The 5,801-nt window shown below is 41.1% G+C and overlaps 1 pseudogene; it reads right to left on the minus strand.

Annotated features, from left to right (window-relative positions):
- Positions 1–2,923: 2,923 nt before the first annotated feature.
- Positions 2,924–4,946, minus strand: LOC118636280 (annotated as a pseudogene).
- Positions 4,947–5,801: the final 855 nt, after the last annotated feature.

Here is a 5,801-nt window from a genome sequence, read left to right on the forward strand (position 1 = left end):
TGACATTAGATGAGATGTGTGAGAAAAAGAAAGGAGTTAGGGATGACTTTAAGGTGTAAAACAACTGGAATGATAAATTTACCTTAATGATACCAGACACTAAATGTGTCCTAGGCCACCTGTCACTACTTGAACCAAAATAAGCAGAAGCAAGGTTGAATAACATATGAACATTTATTCCAATAATGCCGGCAGTATGGGGAGAGGAGTTGATCACCCTGAAAATTCTGTTCTCAGACATTGTATTTCAAATAAACTCTTATGTAGGGTTAGTGGGTGGGAAAAATATAAAGTTACTAAGTTCTCAAGGTCTGCCTTCTTTCATTGTCCTTGCAAAGATTGGCCCTGGAACACTGCCTCCCTTTAGATAGGTTCTGTCCTTGTCCTTGATCTGGGCTCCGGGTTGCCTTATCTTCAGGGCCTTTTCTTCTTACAACATTTCCTTCAGTTTCCCAGGGTCTGTAAGAAAATATTTTCTTTATAGTGAGTAGCTATTAAACAACTGTGATTGTATTTCTATTACATACCCCTTCCCTATCATTAACTGCAATGGAGAAAACTGGGAAGAATTTTTAAGCTTAAGGGTGTTTGCTGTGAAGTATAATAACATAGTCTCAGTTTTGAATTATTTTTTTTTTTAATTTTGAGATGCCTAGTAGGAAATCAATTGGAAATGTAGAACTGAACTGGAGATAAAAATGTGACAGTCATCAACATGGATAGTCTTAAAGCTATAAGCTTGGATGTAGTCACCAAGGCAGTAAATATAGAGATAAGGACCAAGAACTAAGTCTGGAGCACCCCCAACGTTAAAGAGATTAGGAAGAAGAGAAGGAATCAGCAATGGAGACTGAGAAGAAGTGACTAGTTAGGTAAGAGGTAATCCAAAGGAAGTGATAATGATTATGACTTGAGACTTTAAGCAAACAAGGGTCTATGAGAGGAGCTAGGTCTTACGGGAGGAGTTCTCACATCCTACATAATGTACAGAATTCTACAGGAAGAACTCTATACTTACTATAAAGCTCCATGATAACTGTATATACTTCTCTATATATACTTCTCTATTTTGGCACACCATGAAGTGTGTGCATGTGAGTTGCCATGTTTACATGCACTGGTTTGCAACCTTTTTCTTTTTTCCCCAAATTAGTGACAAAACACCTAGTCAATATTACTTTTCAGTGACAGAAGAAAGTATTTGCAGGAGGAGGGGATGATAAACAGTGTCAGACACTACTGGTAGATTACGTAGGTTCACAACTCAGAAGTGAAATTCAATTTAAGACCTGTTAACCATTGCTGAACTTGAGAAAAGTTTTGGTAGAATATAAAGAGGGGGTGGTGATAATGTCTGATTGAATTGGTTTAAGAAAGGCTGGTAGAATTTGACACACTGAGTACTTCCCTTTTGAGTAGTTTTGTTGTCAGGGGAATCAAACATATTTGTAGGTGGAAGAGAGGTGGGATCCAGGGTATATATTTTAAATTCTACTCTATTTTATCTAGCATTTTCCTCATGCCTATTCAATCTGTCACCTTGACTGGACAACCTATAGCACTTTCTTTAAAAAGGAAAGTGCAAAGATCTCTTAAAAATTAGGCAGAGCACGTTTGACATTAAGTTAATCATGGGGGAAATGCGAAGATTGGGGGACATACATCTGGATTGCAATCCCAACAATGTATACTCATTTATAGTTCACATAGCCTTCAGTTATTGGAGCCTGCATTTGAAGTCTACTCTATGCCTAGCCTGAAAGGCAATGCTTCTCTTTTCAATTCCTTTAGCATGTCAATTCTCATGTCATGGAGTTAGTTATGGAACAAAAGTGAATCTAAAACTCCTCTCAAAGTGGTAGAAGCATATTGATTACCTTCTTGTCCTCATGTATGCATTCTAATTTCATCTTTCTTTTTAGTTTCTAGCTGCCTCTCTTAAAAGGCTGTTTTCAGGCCTTAGTCCTAATTGCATTTTAGACTTGTATCTTTTTGCTTCCAAAGTAATTTCTTTGCTTTGTTTTTCCCAGGCCAGTTACCATTACTGCACATGATTCTGCCAATTAATCTCACAGCATTTATATTGATAAACGAAATTCCAAAGGGTGCCTTGACCATGGCTCGTGTGGTCAGCAGCACACTGACTTTTCTTCCACTCTCTGAGAAACTTGTGATAGCATCTTCCCTCTTCTCCCCAAACCCTCTAAAAAAAGAAGAACAAATCTAGTAGATAATGTTGTTGGGATTTTAGACTTGTAGGAAGTAAAGCTTAATAATGCAATCTGGAAAAGAGGAGGAAGCAAAATGCAAATAGCCAAATAGCCTCTTTTATATCATCTCTGTGTGGTAGCAGTAGAGGAACAAAGAAGACCTAAGCAAGTTGGGGAAGGCGGTAAAGGGGTAAAAGATACACGAGGGGTAAAAGATACACGTGTGTTCTGACAGGGTAGATACTGCACCTATTGAATGTCCCCACTTCCAAGTTCCATCAAAATCCAGCTGATAGCTCTGGCTGGTTTGGCTCAGCGGTTGGAGTGTCGGTCTGCAGTCCAGAGAGACCCGGGTTCGGTTCCTGCTAAGGGCATGTACCTCGGTTGCAGTTTGTCCCCGGCCCTGGTTGGGTTGTGTGGGTGGCAACCACTCGATGTGTCTCTCTCACATCGATGTTTCTCTCTCTCTCTTTCTTCCTCTCTCTCCCTCCCGCTCTATCGGAACAAAACATTTTCAAAAATGTCCTCGGGTGAGGATAAAACAAAACAATCCAGCTGCTGTGTTTTCCTGTCCTCTCAGTAAAAGTCTGGATTGGCTGATCTGATTGGCAACAACCTACTGCCACCTCTGCTCAAAGGCTTTGGGGACTGAGTCAGCAAAAATATATAAATAAAAAATCCTATGGACCCCTTGCAGCACTGGTAGAACCACTCTAGGATGTTGCCTTTCTGGGGAATTGTTTGTGATTGGATGGGAGTTTGGGGACCAGGGAATAGGAAGAACTTGAAGGTGGCACCACTTTTTGTGGCAGAATAGTTGGCTTCTGGCCACTAGCTGTGGCACTCAAAATTCTGCAAACTGCATCATTATTCATTGTGCATAAATTGGAGTTAGGTAGTGTCTGGTTGCCAAAGATCACATGGTGCCAGGTTCGACTCTGGTCCAGAAGTTGCGGGGACTGAAGGTTTTGTTATTCATGTTGCTGCAGGGCAAAATGGAGTTGGTGCCTGCAGGCTTTGGGGTGATATTTGTGCTAGGGGACCACCCCTGTAGCCTTGCTATAAGCGTATTCTCTACCTCTCCCTTCCAGGCAAAGCCACCTGTTTGGAGGCTCCTGCTTCCAGGAAGGGTGTAGTGGTCCTAGGAGCTTAGGGGTCTGACTGTATTGACCATGTTGGAACACTAGGATGGATGACAGGCCTAAGGGTGGAAGGAGTTGCAGCACTGTTTCGGTTTATGATGCCACTTGCCAAATTCAGGTTTGATAACTACTAGGTGAGGAGACTGATGTGAGTGGAGGGAGAAGACTGCCTTGCTGCCTGCTTATCAGCTAGCCACTGGAGTTCAGCTGTAATCATACTTTGGTTGTACCATCTGCTGTACAAAGAAACATCTTCTCCCTGCTTTTGCATTTTGGCTACTCCTGAATGCTGCTTGTTCAGATGGCCTGAACCTGCTGCCTTTGCTGAAGAGGGATGAGACAGTTTTTGGCTATAGATGTGTGCAGCATTCTAGGAAGAAAAGAGGCCAATGGTGTAACTGCCTGTTTGACAGCTTGGTAGGCCAGCAGGGCTTGGTACATTCTGTGTCCCAGGATATATACAATTGTTGGCCAGAGGGGCATGCTGGGGATGCCTGGAGGAATCTGAGATAAAGAAGAATGGTGGCGAGGCCCTGGTGATAGGTCAGAGGTTGTAATAATAGATGATAAGTGGGTGTTAGGAATTTTCTGCAGAAGGGTAGCAGCAAGACCAGAAAAAGCAGCACAGGAAGGATTGGTAGAGTAGCTTACCTTCTTTTTCTGCTGAAGTGGTAAGTCAAGATAATTTATCAGAGTGAATTTCTGTTGCCTGTTGCTGTCTGGGCTACTTTATTTTCACTTTTCCCATTGTCTCCGGGTGATCACCCTTTGCTCTGTTATCAGAATAACTGTTGTTGTTTTTAGAACTTTTAGAGTGAGTCCAAGAAAGGCACGTGCAGACTTGTTTTTAGGGCAATAAAAAGTCAACACCTTCTCTAGTTCAGCCTCACTTACTTATCGGATGAAATCCTGAAAGTTTTCCACATTAACCCCATGTTCCTCTTCTTCCTCAAGTTTCTTCTTCAGTTTCTTTTCAGCCATTTGTTCTGTTACCCTGTTGTACCAGGACATAGAAACCTAGTTGGTGGGCCAAGATTCTTCTGAATTCCAGAAGTGCCAATCATTGACTGGGTAAAACCATCCTCAGTGAGTACTGGAGGTTACCGGATCCTCACTTGAGGAAATGAACCACTAGCTCCATCTGTTCATCTTCTTTGGCAACCCAACTGGCACTGAGCATTTGACCTCCATTGTACTTTCATAAGATGAATTTGAACATGCTGGAGATAGGCAGACAATGCTATTCAGGCCTGCACTTTGCTGAGATTTCCATTTTCTTGCAGAATTTGCATCAAGTTAAATTCAGGCTTTGGTTCTTGAGTCTCGATTTTGCAGCACTGTTCACCTTTACTAGATCATTTAGGAACGTTTATGGCATTTTCTTTCGGTGCATTTTCTACCATAACAGTCAATGAGGAGCTATATTTGTCTTGATTTTCCCCAAGAGAACCTACAAACTCCTCCTGGGATGCTTTCTGTTCTTCATAGACAGTACTTCATTGTGTAATACAACTTCTTCCTCCTCTGCACTCTTTGTCTCAGCTTTAATATTTATGTCAGCTGGTTGGGTAATCACTGGATATTTTGCCCTCATTGCCTTCAGTCTCCCATTTTGTCATTCATTTACTTATTTTTTTAACAGACAATACATATTTTATTTATTGGACAGTGGGTTTGAGAAATGAGTAAATTATCAAATGAATCAGTAAACAAATGAAGAGCTACCAAAAAAAGAAAATTAAACGACTGTTCGCTCATCTAGGCTTTGTTTTTTTTTTTTAATTAATTAATTTATTTTTGTTGGAGATGTTTCTACTTTTTCTCTACTTTTTCTCTACTTTTTCCTTGCCCTGTCCCCAGCTTTGTTGGCCATGTCCATTACTCATGCACACAGGCATATAAGTTCTGTGGTTTATCTCTCCCCTACTAAACCCTCTTCTGGGGATTGCCAATCTGTACCCCACTTCCACGCCTCTGGGACTACCCCATTCCTCAGACTGTTATGTTCATTATATTCCACAAATAAATGAGATCATATGATACTTGTCTTTCTCTGTTTGGCTTGTTTCGCTTAGGATAATACTTTCCAAGTCCCTCCATGTCCTCTCAAAGGATAACAGAACATTCTTTCTTACAGCTGCATTTCCATTGTGTATATGTACCACAGCTTTTTTATCTAGTCATCTACTGATGGATATTTGGGCTGTTTCCAGATCTTAGCTATTGTAAATGGTGCTGCTATGAATATAGGGGTACATATATTCTTTCTGATTGGTGTTTCAGGCTTCTTAGGGTATATTCCTAGAAGTGGGATGACTGGGTCAAATGGAAGTTCAATTTTTAATTTTTTGAGGTAAAACTATAGTGTTTTCCATAGTGGCTGCACCAGTCTGCATTCCCAACAGCAGTGTACTAGAGTCCCCTTTTGGCCACACCCTCGCCAACACTT

The sequence above is a fragment of the Molossus molossus genome, unplaced genomic scaffold (genome assembly GCF_014108415.1).
Source record: "Molossus molossus isolate mMolMol1 unplaced genomic scaffold, mMolMol1.p scaffold_m16_p_2, whole genome shotgun sequence".
Lineage (NCBI taxonomy): Eukaryota > Metazoa > Chordata > Mammalia > Chiroptera > Molossidae > Molossus > Molossus molossus.